Genomic DNA, 25,166 nt, shown 5'->3' with positions numbered 1-25,166 from the left:
TCCGAGTTGCGTTTTTAGGTACAAAACTTTGCTTATTTTCCTGAACAAAAACCAAAATCAATTGTCCAAAAAGATTCTTGTTAGATATAATGAGAGTTGCCAAGGATGCAGACAGTGTTGGACTGGGGCATGAAGGGCCCACCAGGGGATTCCACTAAGGGCCCATGAAAAGGGGTGTGGCCATGCTCTGGTAATGAATCTTAGATAATATACCATAGTCCTGTGCATTATAATCTAACATATGTGTAATGTATAATTCGAGTGTACTAGGATAGAGTCTGGAAACTGATCCCTAGTGGAGGAGGTGGGTCCAAAGGCAGAAGGGCCCACTGGGGGTTTCCCCGATTCCCCTGTGGCCAGTCCAACCCTGAATGCAGAATCCTGATCTCAAAGCTGTAAATGTAACTACTGTAGGAACCAATGCACTCTACTGTTCCTACAAAATAGTATTGAAGCAACAATTAAGGCACATGTTGAATTCTCATGAATATATAAAATTCCAGCTATGGTGAAACATTTTATTAATAGTATATAGATTGTGTAATCAGGTAATATGGTTAGAGGTAAGTACAGTATGAATAGGTAGCAAGAACCTTAATTAATGTCAAACTCAGATTTGTTAGTGTATCTGTGATTCTAGTGTATCTGTGAGTAAAGTAAGTCAAGGAAATTTGTATCGATTACTAAGAATTTTTATCTTTTTAAAGGTTTAGTACTAAAAATAAGTAAAATCTTCAAAATACCTTCCAGAAATTTAAAAATCTATGGAGAATTCTCTTATTAGTTTTTCCCAGTTGGTGTTTCTAGTAACACAAAACAGATAAATGCCCATAAAAACAATTGATCAACACCCTCTGGGGGTTATTCTAGTTAACTCGGAAAGGCACAATCACTCTCTTATGGACAAAACGATGTGCACTGCAGGTGGGGCTGATGTAACATGTGCAGAGGTCTCAGAGTGAGGTACAGAACACATTATAACACGCCAATGTACTTATATATGTAAAATCACTGTTCCATTTATCCATCAAAGGTTAGTTGGCAGGATAAGGACAAGGCACTTCATTCAATACATTCAAAATGTAGAGGTCAGCTGACGACATTAGCAGGTAACTGTCTGTGGCTTAAGAAGAAGCAATCTTTGTTACAGGAAAAACTCAATGGGCAGAATTCAATGGTCCCAGCGAGCGTCGGCGAGGAGTTTGTATGCAATGTATGCTGTATGCAATGTTCTGGTGAAATCCTCGCTGTCAGAGGATGGCAAGGATTCCATGGAACGGTGAGGTTCACCACAAATGCGGTGAAAAGAACCAGCGAGGTGGAAGAGGTGAGTGGAGCGGGGTCAGTTGAACACTGACCTGCGAGCTATGATGGCTCGCAGTCATAGCTCGCCTAAAGGCATTGAATATAGTAGTAGTAGTAGTAGTACATTTATTTATAAGGTGCCGCAAAGTGTCCACAGCGCCGTACATAGCAAACAAAAAACAAATGACAAGGTAACGTACAGGGTGTGTTGAAAAATACAGTATAAATAGGGGTATGGGGATTGTGAATTAGGAGGGGTACCGAAGGGCATCCACTAATTCACTTTACCTGGCGCTCCAATAAAAATAGATATAACAATGGTGCTATATTTTATACACCTATTACACAAAAAGCCAGCTGCTGCACGTGTTAAATGAGCTCGCTAGGCTCATAGATAGACAAAACTTTGGGGGGGGTTTCAACACAATTGCGCTACTGGGCATAGTAAATTATGAACTCCAAATCAAAATGTAGGTATGACCAGAAAGGAATGAGACTGGACACGCTTGAAAATATTATTATTTTATAAATGTAAAAAAATATTCAACCACATATACATATACAATGACACTAAAATGTATAAAAAAGCATATAAGAATAAATCTTGAATATTGCTCCTATATAAATGGTATATTTTGATATGATATCATTTTGGTTTATTGATCGATATGGATAAATGTGAAATGATTCTGCAAATAAGACTTATGCGATGTACAGTCCACCACTATGCATATAGTAGGGGGTAAAATATCTCTCTCTGTGTACACCAGTACATATATAGATGGATATTTACTTAGTATTACTATTATTATTATTTTCCATTTTATTATTATTTTTCTGCTATATATGTGTGTTTATTGTTTATTTCTATATTTAGATTAGGTTATATAATGTATCTTCCAAGATAAAGAAAAGTATAATTGCTCTCTCAATTTATCCAACTATGTAGATATACAAATGTTTACTTATACCTTTCTCTCCTTGCTACTTAAAATAATTAGGTGATTTTTCACTAATGTGTTTTATAATTGCTCTCTCGCTTTAAGAAATTAGTCAATTAACTCTTTTGTACGCTAAAAAGAGATCTTCTTGACGATAAATGATATTTGTTAGCTACTCCCTTAACAGAGAATTTTGTGATGTATATATAATATTACATTGTATCATTCTGGACGCGCTTGTTTTTAAGTTATATATTTAATTTAATGATTGCTCTTGATTGAATTAGCCCTTTAAATAAAGCTCCCACACAGTGGGTCAGTACTTGTCTTGAAAAAGTTCCCGTCCTGTGAGGGTACGAAACGCGTTGACGCAATACAAACTTCTCCTGACGTGTCTCCAAGGCTCCACCTCTAACTCAGTCTCCAGCCGCACAGCTGATTTCCAGTGTTTGCCGCTTATCCAAAGCCGGCGTCTCACGCGGCCACCGGCAGATTTCCAACTTAGCTGCCGCTCCAAACAGCTCCGACGAGCATCAGCTATACAAGCCGTGACCGTGCAAAGTCCCCCGGATCATCTTATAAGGGGACGGAGGCTACTAACGCCACGGAGCGCTACTGAGCGCTATCATCATAGCCGCTCCACATACAGCTTTCTCCGGCTACCTGTCCCTGCCTCCTGGAGGGATATCTGGGTTGAGCTAAACAAACACCTATTTGGCTCCCCGTTACCAACAATCACCTGGGTGAGAAAAATTATCCTATTTTACTAATAAGAACTGCCTTACCACCTAGTGCATGTTTGCCTACATGCTAACCTGGCATCTTTGATTCATGACTGCATAATATTGCGCTTTATCTATTCTTTGGAACTGAGTTAAACCCAATTATTGGGAATTTACCCCACCTTGGAGACACCTTATTATTCAAGATTTATTCTTATATGCTTTTTTATACATTTTAGTGTCATTGTATATGTATATGTGGTTGAATATTTTTTTACATTTATAAAATAATAATATTTTCAAGCGTGTCCAGTCTCATTCCTTTCTGGTCATACCTACATTTTGATTTGGAGTTCATAATTTACTATACCCAGTAGCGCAATTGTGTTGAAACCCCCCCCATAAATAGGGGTATAGCTGGTAGAAATAAAATCAGCATCAGTTCAGAAGTAGGTGTCAAAATAGTCGAGGAGACTGAAGATGAAGTAGAGGAAGGGAAGAACAGGACAGGAGGACAGGTGAGGTAAAGAGGTAGGGTGAGTACGTGAGGCAGGAGGACCCTACTCATAAGAGTTAACATACTAAAAATAGGTGGGTGGACGAACGAAAAACAACAGGATAAGTAGGAACGAAAGGGAACGGAGGCAGGATAGGAGGATCAAAAGAGGTTAGGAGGAGGGATAGGCTAGTCGAAAAAAGTGGGTTTTGAGGGAGCGCTTGAAGGAGGTAAGGGAATCAGAAAGCCTAATGGGTGGCGGGAGGTTGTTCCAGTGCAAGGGGGCAGCGCAAGAGAAGTCTTGGACATGGGAGTGGGAGGAGGTGATTAGGTGAGAGGTCAGTCGGCGGTCAGCGATGGAGCGAAGAGGACGGGAGGGAGTGTGGATAGAGATCAGTGAAGAGAGGTAAGTAGTAGTAGTAGTACGTTTATTTATAGGGCGCCGCAAAGTGTCCGCAGCGCCGTACATAGCAAACAAAAAATAAATGACGAGGTAACGTACAGGGTGTGTTGAAAAATACAGTATAAATGGGGGTATAGCTGGTAGAACTAAAATCAGCATCAGTTCAGAAGTAGGTGTCAAAATTGTCAAGGAGACTAAAGATGAAGTAGAGGAAGGGAAGAACAGGACAGGAGCACAGGTGAGGTAAAGAGGTAGGGTGAGTACGTGAGGAAGGAGGGCCCTACTCATAAGAGTTAACATACTAAAAATAGGTGGGTGGACGAACGAAAAACAATAGGATAAGTAGGAACGGAGGGGAACGGAGGCAGGATAAGAGGATTAAAAGAGGTTAGGAGGAGGGATAGGCTAGTCGAAAAAAGTGGGTTTTGAGGGAGCGCTTGAAGGAGGTAAGGGAATCAGAAAGCCTGATGGGTGGCGGGAGGTTGTTCCAGTGCAGGGGGGCAGCGCGAGAGAAGTCTTGGACACGGGAGTGGGAGGAGGTGATTAGGTGAGAGGTCAGTCGGCGGTCAGCGATGGAGCGAAGAGGACGGGAGGGAGTGTGGATAGAGATCAGTGAAGAGAGGTAAGGAGCGGTGGAGGAGGAGAGAGCTTTGTAGGTGGTGGTGAGGAGTTTAAAGAGAACTCGGAAAGGAATGGGGAGCCAGTGAAGAGATAGACAGAGGGGGGAGGCGGAGGTAGAGCGGCGGGAGAGGAAGATGAGCCTAGCAGCAGCGTTAAGAATGGATTGGAGAGGTGCGAGGCGGGTGAGAGGTAGCCCGGAGAGAAGGATGTTGCAGTAGTCAAGGCGGGAGATGACAAGAGAGTGAATGAGAATTTTGGTCGCGTCAGTGGAGAGGAATGGTCTGATGCGTGAGATGTTGCGTAGGTGAAAGCGGCAAGACTGTGAGAGAGCACGAATGTGGGGGGTGAAAGAGAGGGAGGAGTCAATGATAAGGAGGAGAGAGAAGGATGTTGCAGTAGTCAAGGCGGGAGATGACAAGAGAGTGAATGAGAATTTTGGTCGCGTCAGTGGAGAGGAATGGCCTGATATGTGAGATGTTACGTAGGTGAAAGCGGCAAGACTGTGAGAGCACGAATGTGGGGGGGGGGGTGAAAGAGAGGGAGGAGTCAATGATGACACCAAGGCATCGCGTTTGGTCGGTGGAGGTGATCTCGGTTTCACCAATGCTGATGGAGATAGTGGGAGAAGAGGGGATGTTCGGGGGAGGGAAGATTAGAAGTTCAGTTTTAGCCATGTTTAGTTTCAGGAAGCGTTGGGTCATCCAGGCTGAGATGGCCATGAGGCATTCGGAGACCTTGGACAGGAGTGATGGGGATAGGTTGGGGGAGGAGAGATAGATTAGGGTATCATCAGCATAAAGGTGGTAATGAAAACCATAGGAGCTGATGAGGGTGCCCAGAGAGGTGGTGTAGAGGGAGAAGAGGAGAGGGCCAAAGACTGACCCTTGGGGAACACCGACTGGCTGCGGGGTAGTAGGCTGCGGGGTAATATACATCAATTGGGTAAATTGAAGATGGCCATAGCAACCAATCAGATTTCACTTCTTATTTATTTAGCACCTTCTAGAAGATAATAGATTATAGAATAGAATCTGAAGACCTGGATTATTATATCCAGGTCCATTGCCCTTGGGTGATCACCAGATGACGCAGATGACACTTTTTAAAACAAAAATACCCCATCTGTGCATTATAAGAAAAGAGATCGTTAATGGTACTTACTGCAGCTGTGCATTAATGTGTATCTTATACATGTATGTACTTACAATATCCCTATTGTAATAAGATGAATGTCTGTTTTAATAATATGTTAGTTTAAAAAAAAGTTTAAAGCTATGAGGTCATATGCTTTAAGTATTATAATACTCCAGAAAATAGCTTCTTGCTTGCAAATTAAGATCAATTTCTTTAGGCTCGGGAGAGAATGTACACTGCAAAAGGTGAAAAGGTAAAGACAGTGTTTACTTTCTTCAGCCATGCTATATACGATGCCTGCCAAGAATCTGCAGTATTAAAATATCTGTGATTGCAGTCAGACACATTATTTTTCAAAGAAGTTTTGTCTCCTGCCAATTTTTTTGCAAAAATCTAAAATAAAGTCCTGCACCAGCTGTAATGGGAAGTTCAACCTCTCTTACTATATGAATGACCTGCAGTGTTTGAAACATGGAGAGTGAACAAACATTTACACTACTTTGAAACCATACTGTGAAAATAACATTAACATTACTTTATTACTCAACTTTATTTCAGTGACAGCTTATTGGAAGCTTACACAATCTCCTGCTTTGGCAGCAATTAATAATTCCCTGACAATGTGAAAACATTATTTATTGAATACTGCACATTGTGTTAAACACTAACCATTACATGTAGCTATCGTGTTCTGATGTCGAATTTCAGTTTAAAATCGCTATTTTGCAATTTTTGAAGTCTAACCAGCATTTTTTTTTAGATTTAATGATCAACTTAAATGAGATTGAAAAGCAAATATTTACACAGCTGATTAAAGTAGTTCCACATTCTGTTAATATTTGAACAGTAAACTATTTATTGAAAAAGTGAAACCTTCATACTGAACATACAGGATGCTCTGTTCTCATGACCGTGTTCCTGTCCTATATCCATTATACAGCAGGCTTTTTTTTTTTTAGATCTTTGCAAGCAAAAGGGTGCTTAGCATTTTTTATGCCATTTGCTAACATTAATTTTGTTGCAAGTAAAAAATATTCTAATGGCATCAAAACCATAAATTACCCATCACTCAAAATAAATCATGCTTTGAATAAGGGATGTCTCTGTAGCATGCAAATGGTATGGGGAAGGTGTTCTGGAGTATTATAGAGTAAATGCAATAGGCAAAAATATACAATAGGCAAAAAAATGCAAACTGCAGACATTGGCGGGTTCCTTGAGTCTGCCCAATGTTTTCAAGTAGCAATCATTAAAAATACCAAACCAGGTTGGTTTTGTCTTTTTTTTAAATGATTTCTACTTGAAAAGATATGGCAGACTCATCTGCAGTTTGTAGTCAGATATGGCTGAAAACTACAGACATCATCGGTTGTAAATGATGTGCGTCTGGAAAACAGTCCCCTTTGCTCTATGTTAAGAAGGTGCCGGCTTTCCATAATTCCTTTTTACTAAATCTCACCGGAAGTTCAAGAAGCATTCTGTTGCATCACTGGCAGGAGATGAAGTATGGGTATTCCCAGTATACACCATGCAGAGAGAGACACTTTGTCAAGGATACTTTCTTGCTGTTTTCAGTCCACATTTATAGTCAGTTAATAAAAACAGCAAAAAACGAAGAGAGACAACCAAATCAATTGCTACAAGAAAACACAGAAGGAAATCGTATGAAAATGGAAAGTAAGAACTCATTACATAGAAATAAAATGTACAGTAAAATAATAGAAAGAAGATGATGATTTTTTCGAACTAGTTTAGGGATGTGGAAAACCTCCATAAATGTACAAAAAAATTGAATAAACACCACCTCAGGAAAAGAGGAACAAGAACGTGGAGAAGATCACATCAGACTGCTGAAGAAGTAACATGGGAAGATCATAACCACTGCTTCGAAAAGGAAAGAAATAGGCATAGCTAAAGCTAGCTAGTCTGTCCATGTCTTTCACATTGAGCAAGGGGGACCATTCTCTAGAAGCACCTCATCAGCAACCCTGCTGCCCATTTCCCATATGTTTTATCAAAGGGCTATAAACATATTAAGTGTATACTTTATTATTTTTAATATTTTTTTCATCATTGCACACACTTTTTACATTACATAATATACCCAAAAGATTCCCATTTGAGCTTTGATAAACTTTTATACAATGTGATAAACTGTGATAAATTGAACATGTTGGTGTAATGAATGTAGGTATATTGACAACGTTAGTATTATGATCAGTCAATGGATGCCGGTATAATAACCGTCGGTAAAACGTCCATCGAGAAATCATACTGAACCCCTTTTTTACATTTATAGCAGCCTTTAGGTAAAGTTCTATTAGCCATTTTGTATTCTCATCATTCCTCTTGTTATTCATTTTTGCTCTAAAATGACTGGGAGCTAGATGACTCTTGAGACTTTTTGCTTTTTAAAAAATTAATTTAGGTTTAAATTTAATAAACAAAGCAAGATTATTGTCTAGTTTCAAAAGGCCATAATTTTTATTTACTATCGGTTTTGTCTGTGTAGACATCAAATGACATTTTTAAACAAACGTAGGATCTTGCATCTCTATTGTATTTAGATTCTAATGTCTAGATTGTAGATTCAAATAATCGCAGAAATGTTCTTAACAGGGAATCTCTATTTCTTTTCAATGCCTCTTCAAGAGCCTGTTATATCTGGATATCCTTGTGACTTGAATTCTTCAGTCAATTCTTCTATTTGTTAAATGAACTGAGGGATACCAGAACAGTTATGTCAGATCCACAGATACTGACTCTTTGGGTTATTGAAATTTAGTTTATAGCCTGCTACTTTCTTGCTACTGTCAGTGTGTCAACTGTGCCTGTTGATTATCTACCGGGATGCAATAACTAATTGTGTATCTACTATAGATTGGTTTTCATAATGAGTGCCAGATGACTCACCGGCAGTCGGGATTCTGTCGGTCATTTCTCTGACATTGGAATCCTGACTTACATGGGCTATTTTACCTTGTGGGGGTCAACGACCCTTTGCCTTAGGCATTTTATATAATGTTGTAGCTAAAATGCAAATGTCCTATGTTGAGGGGTTGATAGTTGTGGTGGGGGATTTTAATCATATGGATTTAAAAGTAGTGTTGCCAAAATGCAACAAAATGTGAAGGCCCCCACTCGAGGTGAGCAGATTTATACAAACTTCAAAAACATACTGTATATGAGACTGTGTCATGTCCTAATATTGGTAATGCTGATCACATATCTTTTTTTTAAATTCCAGTTTATAAAACACTGGCCAGGGAAGCTGGGCTTGGTAAGAAATGTATTACCATGTGACCAAAAGGAGCCATGAAGAGACCCCCAAGATACCTTAAAATTTACTGATTGGAGCATGTTTATCGAGGAGACCATGAATGGGAGGGTCCATTGATGTTAAATGTTTGACTTAATTGATTTTAGCCTAAATAGGGTGTTTTGTAGAGCACATAACTAAACAGAAGGCTGTTACAGTGTTTCCTAATGATAAGCCATGGTTAAACAGTGATGTTTGTGCATCATTAAAGGCATGGGACAAAGCCCTTAAGTCAGGCAATAAATAAGCTTACAAAATAGTGAGGATTGCTGTAAACAAAAGCTTTAGAAAGGCAAAGGTAGATTATTCAGTCAAGATTGAGGATAGGTGCAGGTAATGTTGAGGTCCAAAGAGTCTGTAACAATGTGTCCAGACTATTACCAATAACAAGGCCAAAAAGGCAGAGGTAGGAGATGTGAATAGTTCCCTAGTAGAGGATCTTAACATATTTTATTTCAGGTTTGACAGGATTTGAATTGGTACATATGCAATTGGAACTCAGACTTACTGACAAACAGGCCGAGGGTTGTAAAGCTCGGATGTTTTAGGTCAAATGAAGTGACACTAAACACAGGGGTTCCGCAAGGGTGAGTTCTTAGCTCTTTGTTACATGCTGTATTTAACCTCAACTGTGAATCCTCTACTGAATCAGTAAGGTTTGTGAAGTTTGCTGATAATATAGCAGTTGTGGGGTTAATAAGGAAGGATTATGAGAGTCTATAAGGAAATTAGATAGCCAAGTTAGGGCATTGGAGCAAAATGAATCACCTTGTCCTGAATGGTGCTAAAACAAAATAAATGGTAATTTATTATAGAAATGTACCGGCCCTGTTAATGTGTCAGTAATTATAGAGGAGACCAATATTGAGATTGTTGACTCTTTAAGTTTTTAGGCATCATGGTTTCTGACAATTTTACATAGTCAACTAATATGCTAAAAAAAAAAGCCTGCAGTATTACGTGTTACCCGGGTCACTCACATTGGGGGCTCTATGTACAATTACCATCAAACAAGAGGTTTAGAGAGTTAATGTCTCGTACCAATCGACTGCATTACTTTTTTTTCCATCATCAGTTTGTATGCTGAACTGCAATCAATGTCCTGTCTTGTATCAGAAATAGCTCTTTTAGCATTTTCAGTGTTTTATATTGAATTTCATTTAACAATTCATTTATGTTTTGTTTAATGACAATGAAGCTCTTTGATTGATTAGAGGGTGAATAGAGTACGCAGCGAGTGCATTAAGCCACCTAGTCCCTAGCGTAGTGAGCGCAGTGAGCCTGCAAGGGGCTTGGATGTGTTCACTCCCCTGTCCGGATCTTGATAGCCAGGATTCTGATGTTGGAGAAATGAACGTCTGAATCCCAGCTGTCGGAGGGTTATACCATACCCTTAATAATATCCCTAACCCTTTTTATTAAAGCAGCCTAGAACTTTATCCCCTTTACAACCATTATTGATAAGGTACAGTTACACTGACTGTTCCACAACCCTTTCTTTTAAATACTAGAGTACTGTAATTTAGACCCCAAGTTACCACCTAAGCTTACACCGATGATCAGCTAGATCTATCTGATTATAACAATGTTTCAGGACTTCCTGGTCTGGCATACTTGGTCTTTTACAAATTATGTAGCTTATTCTCCTCAAAAATTGTCAAATGTTTGGTCCTGCTGATCCCTGTACTGGGAAAAAAGCATCTGTAGTGGAATATTGCATTAAATTTTAAGCATGTGGATCAGCAGTCATCTCAATAGTAATCCCCTACTCAATCTGATTGATACATGTGAGTCACGTTCTAGGGCCATATGTTGGTATTGGCCAAAACTTCCTTGTATTGAACCCTTTGGAAATTCAATAATGAACAGTGTGGACCACTTTAAAAAAATCTTTATGCATGTGTTAGCACAGTGTTACTTCAGACAGGCATCACAATGATAATAGCTGTACGATATGTGAGGGCAATATATATTTTTTTGCAAGTAATATTTATTAAAAGTTTTCCATATTAATATTTATTTATTAACAGTTTCTTATATAGCGCACACATATTTAACAGCGCTTTACAGAGAATAGTTGAACATTCACATCAGTCCCTGCCCCAGTGGAGCTTACTTTCTATATTCCCTACCACATGTACACACAAACACAGACATTCTAGGGTTAATTTGTCGGAGTACCCGGAGGAAACCCATGCAAGTACCGGGAGAATATACAAACTCCGCACAGTTAGAGCCATGGTGGTAACCATTACACCATCTGTACTTTACATACAGTATATCCAAAAGTCTGTGCATAGAGACAAACAATGTTGACAATAATAACTTGTGTGGTAAGGTGTATATGTCTTATACTTGTATATAAAGAATATTTAGCAGAAGAGCAGACATTGCATACTAATTTCATCAGAAAACACACAGAAACTGAAAAACAGAATAAAATATACCTTCTGAACTAACAAACAGGAAAATGAAGAATAGAATAAGAACAAATAATTTAAAGAATCCCAGAAAGGGAAGAAAAGAGTAAAGGTAGAAACATGGGGAGGAGGAAGGGATAGAGAGGTGGGGGTGGGGAGAGAGGAAAAAGAGTCCACTACCTCTAGGCAGTGATGTAGCTATGTGCCACGGTGCCCGGAGCAAGGGCATGTTTCGCCGCCCCCCCCCCCCCCCGATTTGTAGTAGGCGGGGCCCTTACAGGGTGATTCAAGTATCAGACTGGCAATATTAGATTGTAAGCTTGCGAGCAGGGCCCTCCTACCTCCATGTCAGTTTGTATCTACCCAGTTTGTTTAAGCACTGTTGTTTCCAATTGTAAAGTGCAACGGAATATGCTGCGCTATATAAGAAACTGTAAATAAATAAAATAAATAAAAATAAAATAATAATAATTTTGAAGTAACACTTGCAAACATATACATATGAATGGTGTCCTGTCACTTGAGGTTATTGTATTTATGTTTGAATAAGCAGATGCTTCTCAGTGGGCTGTACAATAATGCCACTGTGACCTCGGGTTGGTGACAGGCACCTGGGTAGAGTGGATTATCTCTCCCTTCTAGAGAGCTGATTGCCACGACGGCAGATCAGGGGACAAGTGGGTGATTCTGCTGTGACTCTAAGTAGATGGCAGGGACAAACGCAGGATTTGCAAAGGGGGGTTTCTAGAGATAGATATGAGGTAGATAGATATGAGATAGATAGATATGAGATAGATAGATAGATAGATAGGTGGATAGTTTTTATCAACTAATCATAGTATATAAAAAATACTTGAACCAGTTTATACTTTAAAAAAACACCTGCATTTTTATAAATGTAATGCAGTAAGCAAGAACAATAAAGAGTACACTTTAATATCACAGTATATACATTAGTGCAGGGAACCTGATGTCAGCTGCTGCTGCTGCAAGGGTTTCCTGGTCTGTGCAGTAATCCTTCTGTCTGCCCCCTGAAGTCCCGTCTGGCAGAAAGAACATGGAGGCGGAGCTTGGAGCCCAGGGCACTGCAAAATGAACAAGAGCTCGCCTCTGTGGCTGTGCAGAGAAGTTAGCCAGCTGCTAGCCCAGCAGGTGAGAGACTGCAGCGCGGTGCAGGGAAGTGCCTGACACTTCCACTGCTAACAGTGAGCACTGTCCCCTCAGCCAGACTCCGAGTCCTGTGTGTAGTTTTTAGCAGAGAGAGCTCTGCTAACAGTGCTCTCTGTGCTGGCAGCCCTGATCGTCGGTGAGGCTGTCACAGTAGAGACGGAGACAGAGCTGTCTCCGTCTCAAAAAAGACACGGTAAAGTGTGCCGCCGGGTAGATGGAGTGAGTGACCTGGTTCCCTGAAGTAACAAATGTAATGAGGCGCACCAAGTTAAACTATCGAGATCTGCCGCCGCTGGGCAGAGCAGGGAGTGGGCGGGCATGCAGGATGGGCGAGCCGGCAACACAGCTTCCAGTGCACGGCTCCGGCGCCATTTGATCTATCTGCGCCTGGAGCACGTGCTCCGCCGGCTCCGCCCTCCCTACGCCCCTGCCTCTAGGGAAGTTTATGATCATGTGTAAGGGCAACGTTTATCTTTAAAATAACACAGATACTCATTGAAGCCAGGTATTGATGTCAGCTACAAAAAACACTTCTTACTGCATATATTAAATAACTTTTTAAATTCTAATTTCAATTTACTGATATGAAATAGGGATAAACAGAAATGGATTATCAATTGAATGCCTAGCTCCTGGTGGTCCTCAAGGGGTTCATCTTCCATCTGCTTTGGCATGCATTTCAAATATGTTTTTATTCATTCATTTATTTATTTCCATCTATAAACTCTACCCAAACAGGAAGAGAGTTCTCTGTCATGCAAGTGTTAATTGAAATATAATGGCAATATAGGCCTTAATAATCCAATGTCTCTTTTCTGCCACACAGTTCCAACTTCCTACCTGCCTGGCTTCCCTCTTATGTGCATACACACAGAATTTTTGCTGCTGCTAATTCCTTCCCCTATGCAACCAAGCATCTGTCTTGCCTTCCTCATTGTGTTGTTGCATTGCTTCTCTGTCTATAAAAGTCACTTAAAATAGTGACTACTACATCCCTCTCCTCCTCCTCAGATTTCATTATAGTACCATTGATTTTTAGAGTTTGGGTTTTTGAGGCCCAAGTGCATGATTTTGTATTTGTTTGTGTTAAACTGTATTTGTCATGTTTTTAATCATTCAAGTCTAGATCAGTCATTTGTTTAACCGCTCTCGGTGTGTCTACCCTGTTGCATAAAGTCATACATACATAATTATGGGCCTGCCTACTGTGACCAAAAGTGGCATTGCACAGAGTATTTAAAGCCACAAAAACACAATTCACTGAAAACTGTGTCACCACACCCCCTTACCCCATCCAATACATAGTTACATAGTTACATAGTAGGTAAGGCTGAAAAAAGACTTGCGTCCATCTAGTTCAACCTGGTATAGATATCCATTGCTGATTTGGTAAGTTCTGATATTTTACAGACATATTATATTTCTTATGTGTACCCATGGATGTTTTTATCCATTAAATGTTTGTCCAACTTTGCCTTGAACGCATTTAATGAGCCAGCCGTTACCACCTCTCTGGGAAGAGAGTTCCAGAGTCTGACTGTTCTGACCGTAAAGAAATTCTTTCTACTCGCTGAATGAAATCTTTTTTCTTCTAATCTATACTCATGCCCTCGTGTCCTAGATTCCTTTCTAGTAGAAAAGAGGGTGTTGTTACAGTTCCTTATATTGGCCCTTGATATACTTGTACATGTTGAGCATGTCCCCCCTTAAACGTCTCTTTTCCAATGTAAATAGTCCCAAATTGCTTAGTCTCTCCCCGTAGCTTAAATTCTCCATTCCCCTAATAAGCTTTGTTGCTCGCCTTTGGATTTTTTCTAATTCTATGATGTCCTTTTTATAGTGTGGGGCCCAGAACTGCACTCCGTACTCGAGGTGAGGTCTCACCAATGCTTTATACAGTGGCATAATTACCCTTGAGTCCCTAGTTTCCATTCCCCTCTTAATACATGCCAGAATTTTGTTGGCCTTTTTTTGTAGCTACATTACAATGGGCACTACATCCCAGTTTGCTGTCTATTTGGACTCCTAGATCCTTTTCAAGTATGGAATTACCCAGTTCCTCTCTGCTAAGGTTGTAACTTGCACACTGGTTGTGTCTCCCAAGGTGCATAACCTTACATTTATCTACATTGAACCTCATCTTCCATTTTTTTGCCCACTCATCTAGAATTGCAAGATCATTTTGAAGCATGGTGACATCTTCTGATGATTTGATGACTTTGCTAAGTTTTGTATCGTCCGCAAAGATGGATACATTGCTGAATAAGCCTATCCCAATATCGTTAATAAAAATGTTAAACAGAATGGGTCCCAAACGTGAACCCTGGGGCACTCCATATAGTACCGGTATCGTATCTGATACAGCACCATTCACAACCACTCTTTGTTCTCTATTACATAGCCAATTCCCTACCCATCTGCAGATATTTTCACCCAATCCTAGGTTCTCAATTTTATTAATCAATCTCTAGTGTGGGACAGTATCAAATGCTTTAGTGAAATCTAGGAAAATCACATCTACAGCATTTCCATTATTGAGGTTTTTGCTAACCTCTTCATAGAACCTTAGTAGATTAGTTTGGCATGAACGATTTTTCACGAACCCATGTTGGTTAGTACTGAGTAGATGTTGATGGTCTAAATATTCCTGGATATCATCCCTTAAAAATCCTTCAAATAGTTTACCCACAATTGATGTTAAACTAACAGGTCTGTAATTAGCCGGATCTTCCTTTTTGCTTTTTTGAATATTGGCACTACCTCTGCTATTCTCCAATCTTTTGGTACTATACCTGACAATAGTGACTTGCTAAAGATATAATGTAGGGGGGTAGCTAGTCCATCCCTTAATTCCATTAATACCCTCGGATATACATGGATGGGGGTAAAATACAGTTGGACAACTTACTCTCCTGGGAATACAGTACATGAGGACTACCTAAAATTCAAGGATCATCCAGATCCGAGTATCCCAATATTTATTAATTACCTTCTCTCTGCAGTTGACCATGGTTAATTTAATGATTAGTTAGAGATACTGTATGCACAGGAGAGTCAGCAGTGATATTATAGTAAAAAAAAAAAAAAAATTCCTTTTTTTCTTTGTTTTGCAAGTTAATTTGTAATAAGGTATAAATAAATATGTGATGAAGTTTACATTTTCTGGAAGATAACTGGTTGTACTTATTTCCTCTTCTTTTACTTTGCTGGGCTTCTGTTATATATGTATGTATGTATGTAAATAACATTTTGTATACCAGTTAAAAAATTTGCTATTTCTTTTTTTCTTTTTTTTTTAAATACAATAATAGATTTATACAAAAAAAAATCTGTGCTAATTTAATACTAATTTCTTTATTTTGTTAAATAATATTTCTAATGTGTAATCAGCTTTATCAAAGGAGCAGTTAACAGTGTTGTGCCTGTTGCTACTGGAATAACATTCCTGTGCTACTGAATAGAATTCTCATCCATCCAGTCTAACGCTGACTGCCTTAGAATGGTTTTATGCTAGATAGATGTATTTGCACAGGAGGGACAGTCATCTCATGTTAAATAAATCACTCTGTTTGGCAAATATTGACTCAAGCTGTTATATTTTTATGCCTTTCTGAAACTCACTGTGCTCAAGAGCTCAGCAAGCAAACAAGGATAGGTGAAGGAAGTTAGCATGGTGACTTGAGCCAGTGTTTATTTTGTGTGTGCTGTGAGCACATCCTAATGACCTTGTAAGACTATACTTACAATGATAAGGCAATACTACTATATGGGAAATTTCCACTTGAGCTGTCTTATAGGAATAATGTAATTATTTATATATGTCTAATGTGTCACTGAAATGCTGCCATCTGTTGGCAGCAAGTGAAACTACATCTCTTTCTCTCTCACACATTAGCAAACTTAGTAACTTTCAAAGCATTTGCTTCAAGCGGGCTTACTAGTATATATATATATATATATATATATATATATATATATATATATATATGTATATGTAGTAGGTAATAACAGTAACACTCGGAGACTTAGTATAAACAAATAAATATATTGTGCAGAAATGTCCTCATAGCCCTCATGCCCCTTTGTCAAGGTGTAAGAACAATAAATGAATCACAGATTACGATCTATGGGGGTGATTCTTGTTGACTCGGTAAGCTGCGAAGCTCTCAGCTTACCGAGTCCCAGAGGACATATTAGGTCCCTTTTTTTCTTATTTGTATATGGCTCACTAATTTTTATTTATATACACGCCTGCCCTCACAAGCCCCATAGGGGACACACATTTGATTTAGGATTATTTTGGTACTTGTTTCCTAGAACGGCGCCCACGATTTTGATCTTAGGCATCGCAAGGAAAAAAATTGCGTCGGTCGCATCGCATGCGGCCAAAAAATCGCATGTGATGCGGCCGTCGCGATTACCGCGATTTTACATAGGGAACAATGTTAAATGGCCCAATTGACCCGATTTCACATAGGGAACAATGTTAAATGGCCCACAGACCCCAAATACCCACCCTGAAGTGTGAAATGGTCCCCCAAGCATGGCGAGCGCAGCGAGCACGCGAGGGGCGGCGGTACGCGTCCTCCGACCTTTTCATACCCCCACTATCCACGTCGGTGTGGAGTTGAGAATAGAAAGTGTGGCGAGCGCAGCGAGCCACCGAGCCCAAAGCGTGGCGAACGTAGCGAGCCCCGCGAGAGGACGCGGAACATGCTCCCGAAGTGTGGCGAGCGCAGCGAGCCCCGCGAGGGGACACAGATTACTTAACATGTATTCCGCATCCGCTCGCCACGCTTCAGGCTCGTATTCCGCTGCGCTCGCCACGCTTCGGGCTCGCCACACTTTCTATTCTCAACTCCACGCCGACGTGGATAGTGGGGGTATGAAAAGGTCGGAGGACGCGTACCGCCGCCCCTCGGGTTGACGTTGATCGTGGGGTGGCGTTAACAATTGGGGGGGGGCATTTCACACTTCAGGGTGGCTATTTGTGGTCTGTGGGCCATTTAACATTGTTCCCTATGTAAAATCGGGTTAATTGGGCCATTTAACATTGTTCCCTATGTAAAATCGGTAATCACGTCGGTCGCATCGCATGCGATTTTTTGGCCGCATGCGATGCGACCGACGCGATTTACATTTTACCATGCATTTCTATGTAAAATCGCGGACATCGCATCGGTCGCATCGCATGCCATTATAATGGCATGCAATGTACATGCGATGCCCGCGATGGGCGCCGTTCTAGGAAACAAGTACCATTATTTTTTCATGACACTATCTACACCAGGCATGTCCAACGTTGGCCCTCCAGATGTTTTGAAACTACACATCCCAGCATGCTTTGCAATAGTTTTAGCATTCTCTATTAGCAAAACTGTGGCAAAGCATGCTGGGATGTGTAGTTTCAAAACATCTGGAGGGCCAACGTTGGACATGCCTGATCTACACAGATATTCTTCTATTTTTTCATCTATTTATTTTCTATTCATTCACTTTATATTTAATTCTTACTCTTATTTTTAATTTTATCTGTATTTTTTCTCATATTGCTTCTGCAATTGATCATATCAATTATATAACGCCCGTTGTTAAACTACCTATGGGAACTAGAATGTTGGTTGTCTATGAGATTATAGGTTGAGTATCCTTATCCAGATATCCATTATCCAAATTATTCCAGTACTACTGGGGACATCTGTAACTGGCACTACTGGGGACATGATATGTAACTGGCACTAAATATGTGCAAGAAAATGATTGCTTAGCATTCAAAGTCAGTGCCTGAGATAGTACACATACTTTGTTTCATGTTTTGAAACCTTGTTTCATGCACAAATAAAATTATTTGTGTGCATTTCATGTGTTTGATGTGCTTGTACAATATAAATGCAAGATACCTCAGTGAAATATCAAAATATTCCAAAATATGGAATAATCCGTTATCCAAAATGCTTCTGGTCCCGAGCATTTTGGATAAGGGATACCCAACCTGCACTTTCTTTTCCCCTGCTTTTCTTCCTACATATTTCCGTTTTTTTAAGTAACTGATCATACATTGTAGCCTGCATTAATTGTGTACACTACCCTGACACCTGTAATGATATTTTTTAATGTCAGCACTGTATATTGTACATGCAACATTAGAGGTCAAGGACAGGGTTTATTTGCTAGTGCTGGCATAGTTTTATTACAGTTATCTGTTTCCAAAGTACATATGTAAACCTTATCTAATCACCAGGGTGAACAGTTGTCTTGGTAATGCCACACGGGCATCCGTAGGGTCACCATGGCAACCCAACAGCATCCTCCAGGAGGGGCAGCAGTAGATGTGAGAATGACTGGTTCCGGCTTCCTCTCATTGTAATGGCCGGAAAATTGGTGGAGGGTTTCTTCACACGATTCTGCTTTTTAAGGTAAGCACTATGATTCACTTATTGTTCTTACACCTTGAAAGGGGGGCACCTGGGCCTCGAACGTTGGTCTATGATGACATTTCTGCACAATATATTTATTTGTTTATATTAAGTCTCTGAGTGCCAATGTTATCTATCTATCTATCTATCTATCTATCTATACGCTAAGGCACTGAACTACAGGTTTCATACATTATTACAATTTTCATTAATGCTACACATCCATTTTACTGGCTTTATTACACTTTTATAAACATTAAATTATCTTTAGAATAGTAGATTACTTAGCATACCTAGCATAAGCAAAGATGAGAAAGTTTTGTCAATTCTTTCATATGACTATTAAATTCATATATCACAAACAAATCAAAACGTTTACAGTAGAAAGAACGATTTTTTTTCACTTCCACTTAACTGCTAAGCAAATGAGCTGGTGGTCCATTCCAAATGACCACCCTTATAGAGAGAACCTAGATACTGGTCGCTAAAGCATGCTGGGATTTATGTATTGTCTCATATCCCACAAATTCACAGACAGAAGTGGACTACAGTATCTGTGGGATCTGATTACTATGGTGCTAGAATATTCAGTACTTTACTGGTGCTATTGATTGCATGGGTGGATTAAAATGAGCTACTGTTATCTGATAATGAGTTACCCATCACGAATCATCACCTTAACTGCCCATACAGGGTTAAACATTTATTCCTTGATGTATCCTTACCCAAACCTGTCTACAGACTTTCTCAGTGATTAACTTTCCCCTGGCCACTCATCTGGTTAGGTTGCACCGCTCCCTATGATAGAAGAGGATGAATCTTCTAAAACAAATTAAAAATTAATTCAAGTAGGGCAACACTTCAGAGTATGCTTGGGAGAACTCAAGATTGTTTTAAACAATGGCTAAGACACTTTACTACAGTATATCTCCAGAAACCTTACGTCATAACCAGCATTTGTGTGTATGAGACCCTCCAATAACTGACAAATAAAATAACGGTACTTGTTTCCTAGCACGGCCACAATCGCGGCCATCGGGTGTCATTTGTAGTGGTCTGCGACGCGACCGACGCGATGCCCCCGATTTTCCCATTGAAATGCATTTAAAAAAGTCAAAATCGCGTCGGTCGCGTCGTATGCGGCTAAAAAAGGCTTAAATGGTCCAGACGCGATGCCCCCGATTTCCCCATAGGGAACAATGTTAAATGCCTCAATTTAGCAGCGATGCCCCCGATTTCCCATAGGAAACAAGGTAAATGCCTCAATTTCACAAAATCATCATAGGGAACAATGGTAAATGGGCCAGAAACCCCCCAAAACACCCCTGAACAGTGAAATGTCCCCACAAAAGTAGTTGACGCCACCCCACGATCAACGCGAACCCGAAGTGTGGCGAGCGCAGCGAGCCCGCGAGGGGCGGCGGTACGCGTCCTCCGACCTTTTCATACCCCCACTATCCACGTCGGCATGGAGTTGAGAATAGAATAGTGTGGCGAGCGCAGCGAGCCACCGAGCCCAAAGCGTGGCGAGCGTAGCGAGCCCTGCGAGGGGACGCGGATACCTTCACAGGTAAACGCGTCCCTTCGCGGCCTTCACAGGTATCTGCGTCCCCTCGCGGGGCCCGCTGCGCTCGCCACGCTTCGAGCTCGGTGGCTCGCTGCGCTCGCCACACTATTCTATCCTCAACTCCACGCCGACGTGGATAGTGGGGGTATGAAAAGGTCGGAGGACGCGTACGTGATTGTGGGGTGGCGTCAACTACTTTTGGGGGGACATTTCACTGTTCAGGGGTGTTTTGGGGGTTTTCTGGCCCATTTACCATTGTTCCCTATGATGATTTGGGTAAATTGAGCCATTTAACATTGATTCCTATGGGAAATCGGGGGCATCGCGGCTAAATTTAGGCATTTAACATTGTTCCCTATGGGGAAATCGCGGGCATCGCGTCGGTACCATCGCACCCGATTTTTTAGTGCATGCGATGGCCGCGATGCCCCCGATTTTTCCTCACGATGCCCACGATCATGATCGTTGTGGCCGTGCTAGGAAACAAGTACCAAAATAACTGTTCAGGATTGAATCATGGTATTTTTCCTCAAGGATTGTACATTGAATTTTGTATTTTTGTTGGTTGTGTTCCCTTATTGTATTGTGTTATGTGAGTATTGATTATTGGTAAATTGTCTTCTACAATTTGCCTGAGTATGAAAATAAATTTTCATGTCCATGAAGCTGTAACAGTGTTGCAGGTTTACAGTTATCAAATAACCAAAGGGTGCACAGGTGTCTTGCAACTTTAGGCTATTTGGTAATCAATGTTCTATATTTAACAGTAATTTTGCTCCGATGCAGCCTGTTTACACAACCTGACAGTGGGTTCCAAAAAACTCCTGGACACCAACTTTGTAATTTATCCTGAATATTGGAGTCACTATTGTAGCTGTCATATTACTAAATATATTTAAGTGCTATATACATACCTTATTAGTGATCTGTCAAAATGTTTCAATCTACAAGCTGGATCTACACATTGTTTGAAAAATATCATGCAGTCTCAGTGATAGAAAATACAGTACAAGGTTTCTCATATTGTAGTAGTCCCATCTTGGACCACGTTGACCTTGAGAATCTTCCCATAACAAATCAGGAAAGTTTTGACTGTCGATTGCATTGTGACTAACTAAGTTATGTTTGAGTGGCACAATATTAGTGTCTTGCAAAATGAACCAGTATAATTGCATTTGAAGATATACTGTTGAGTATGTAGGGAGCTATAGCTCTAGAAATTCCCTGAATTATTTAGAAGGCATTGAACCTGTCTACTCTGATATTTTAAGAGTCTTTGACATCAAACTCTCCTGTATTAATGACACAAAGATCAGGAGCATGACAGGAGTCAGGGTGATTGACACGTTTGAATAAGATAAAATTGGAACTAGAGTTCTTGAGATAAAAGCAGCAATAAAAGGTTAGAGAGTAGTTAGAACCTCATGTGTAAATTAAACAATTTTAGCATATAATAACATAGAGTGTACAAGGTCTTAGTTGTTCTGTAATTTTTTAAATAATAATACTTATTATTATTATTATTATTATTATTCAAATTGTGACATCTGTGTGGTTGTAAAGGTTTTTTTCTTGCTAATTGGAGATTAGGTGCAACAGTGCACTGATAGCCAATAATGTATATGGACATTTAAACTCTTTCATCCCAACAAAAGGATCTGAATTCTCTGGTTATTCATAGCTGCAAGAAATGACAACCTGGTACCTGCATTTCAGGAAGGTGTATTCTGCACCCTCAATTTGCTAAACTAAGCTGCGATTTAGGAAAACATATAAAAAATGTGACCAAAAGAAAAGTGCTCGTTTAAAGCTGTTCATGGTAATGGTAGGGTGTGGTATGGGGGTCTGGCAGTCGGATTTCCCACTGCTGGTTCACCAACAGCAGAATGAGCACAAATATGACCCTTGCAGGCTTGCTGCACTCGCCACAGGTTCTATTCTCCTTCTATGGGGTTGTGAACCCCCACGAGGGAGAATAGCCCTGTAAATCAGGATCCAGACAATCGGGAGGTAATCTGGCACCCGTAATTGTAGACTCCCCATCCTTGCTTGGTCCCAGTACTCAGTAAGCTCTGACATGCAGAGTGGTAGCATATGTGTGACATGCTCCTCCCTGACCTAGAGCATTCCTGACACTGGAAGACTGTAGGGCAGAACTTACCTGCTGCCCCTTCTACTGTGGTCACTGCTTTTATCAGTACTTGTTTCCTAGCACGGCCACAACGATCATGATCGTGGGCATCGTGAGGAAAAATCGGGGGCATCGCGGCCATCACATGCACTAAAAAATCGGGTGCGATTTCCCCATAGGGAACAATGTTAAATGCATCAATTTACCCGCGATGCCCCCGATTTTACATAGGAATCACTGTTAAATGGCTCAATTGCCCCAATTCATCATAGGGAACACTGGTAAATGGGCCAGAAACCCAAAAAACACCGCAGAACAGTGAAATGTCCCCCCAAAAGTAGTTTACGCCACCCCACGATCTACGCGAACCCGAAGCGTGGCGAGCACAGCGAGCCCGCGAGGGGCGGCGGTACGCATCCTCCGACCTTTTCATACCCCCACTATCCACGTCGGCGTGGAGTTGAGAATAGAATAGTGTGGTGAGCGCAGCGAGCCACCGAGCCCGAAGCGTGGCGAGCGGACACGGATACCTGTGAAGCCCGCGAAGGGACGCGTTTACCTGTGAAGGTATCCGCGTCCCCTCGTGGGGCTCGCTGCGCTCGCCACGCTTCGGGCTCGGTGGCTCGCTGCGCTCGCCACACTATTCTATTCTCAACTCCACGCCGACGTGGATAGTGGGGGTATGAAAAGGTCGGAGGACGCGTACCGCCACCCCTCGCGGGCTCGCTGCGCTCGCCACGCTTCGGGTTCGCGTTGATCGTGGGGTGGCGTCAATTACTTTTGGGGGGACATTTCACTGTTCAGGGGTGTTTTTTGGGTTTTCTGGCCCATTTACCATTGTTCCCTATGATGATTTGGGTCAATCGGGGGCATCGCGAGTAAATTGAGGCATTTAACATTGTTCCCTATGGGGAAATCGGGGGCATCGCGTCTGGACCATTTAAGCCTTTTTTAGCCGCATACGACGCGACCGACGCGATATTGACTTTTTTCAATGCATTTCAATGGGAAAATCAGGGGCATCGCGTCGGTCGCGTCGTATACCACTAAAAATGACACCCGATGCCCGCGATTGTGGCCTTGCTAGGAAATAAGTACCCTTTTATCTTCTCTAAGCTCCCAGAGAAGAGACAGTCTGAATTACCTGATTTTTTTTTAAATGAGGTTACCTGAAAGCAGATGAAGTCTACAGTCCTACAATAGCAGGTGCTTCATCCTAGCTTAAATATGTCTATAATACTCAGAAACAGTCTAGGGACAATCCCCTGAGGTTAAATTGATGACTGACACAGTCATTTAACCTGCAAAAGATCATTCATACTAAACTGTGATTCTGAATTAAATTTTATAATGGACAGTATAAGTTATTTTATTTCACTGGAAACCCCGTCCTCCAACACATTTCACCTTTTCCAGGTCACCCAGCAGGTGCACTGTGTATAACCAAATGTACGGTTTAAAAATCAAATCGGAAAAGGTGACTTGTGCTTGGACCTGCTGTAATGCATGTAATCATACAAATGACAACAACCTTAATTACAAGTAACAGATATTATAATACTTTGCATCCACAATGCATTTGCATATATTACAAATAACATTGTAGTCTAATGAAAAAATGCTAGTTACTATTAGTTTACTGTTTCTACTAAGAGCTTAACCTGGCCTCCACACTATTAACACTTGCACCTTAGCTGTTCACAATCTTAGTAATGTAAAATACTGTAAATCTTTAGTGTTATGAACAAGTTAAAGATGACAACCTAAATAATCATGCATTTAACTATATGCATAGCCTTGCTATGGTGGTGCACTTATTTTATGATGTGGAAGTTGGTTGCCTATGGTTGGCCATAGTTACATCCCAACTGAAATATAACTCCCATGTTGGTAAATAAACCCCATCCTGTGTGTGTATGTTTGTTTGAAAATGTGCTGCACTTACAGTGTACTGTATGTGGGATTTTTACATCTATTATTAAAGGTGCATACACACTGTACAATTTTTTTGACCAATTTGGTTGAAAGACATTTCCATTGAACCCAGTGTCCTGGATGAAAGATGTTGACGAAAGATATTGACGACAGACAAACAACAAATAATGATGCGCATACCCGCCAGTTATTTATCAAGATTGTTCATGAACTGTGCATGCAAATCAATTTGGATATCTTTAAAAAGAGCCTATAAATTGTTGCTAGATCTGTCGTCTTTCGTCTGTCGTCAAAATCTTTCGTCCAGGACACTGGGTTCAATGGAAATGTCTTTCAACCAAATTGGTCAAAAAAATTGTACAGTGTGTATGCACCTTTACTGTCAAAATCGCAGTAATTTATTAAATAGTACAATAGTGATTTTCACATTTAATACTAAAACTGATATGAACATTGCTGCATCTCTGACATCTGTCCAACTGAACATATGCACATGCTGTACAGTAAATGCATTCTTTCATGCTAATGCCTCCAACTCAGATCTCTTACATTATATGTTTAAAGCAGTGGTAACTGAACATGACAT

The sequence above is a fragment of the Crinia signifera genome, chromosome 1 (genome assembly GCF_055691185.1).
Source record: "Crinia signifera chromosome 1, ASM5569118v1, whole genome shotgun sequence".
NCBI classification, from domain to species: domain Eukaryota; kingdom Metazoa; phylum Chordata; class Amphibia; order Anura; family Myobatrachidae; genus Crinia; species Crinia signifera.
This window is presented reverse-complemented; position numbering follows the sequence as displayed.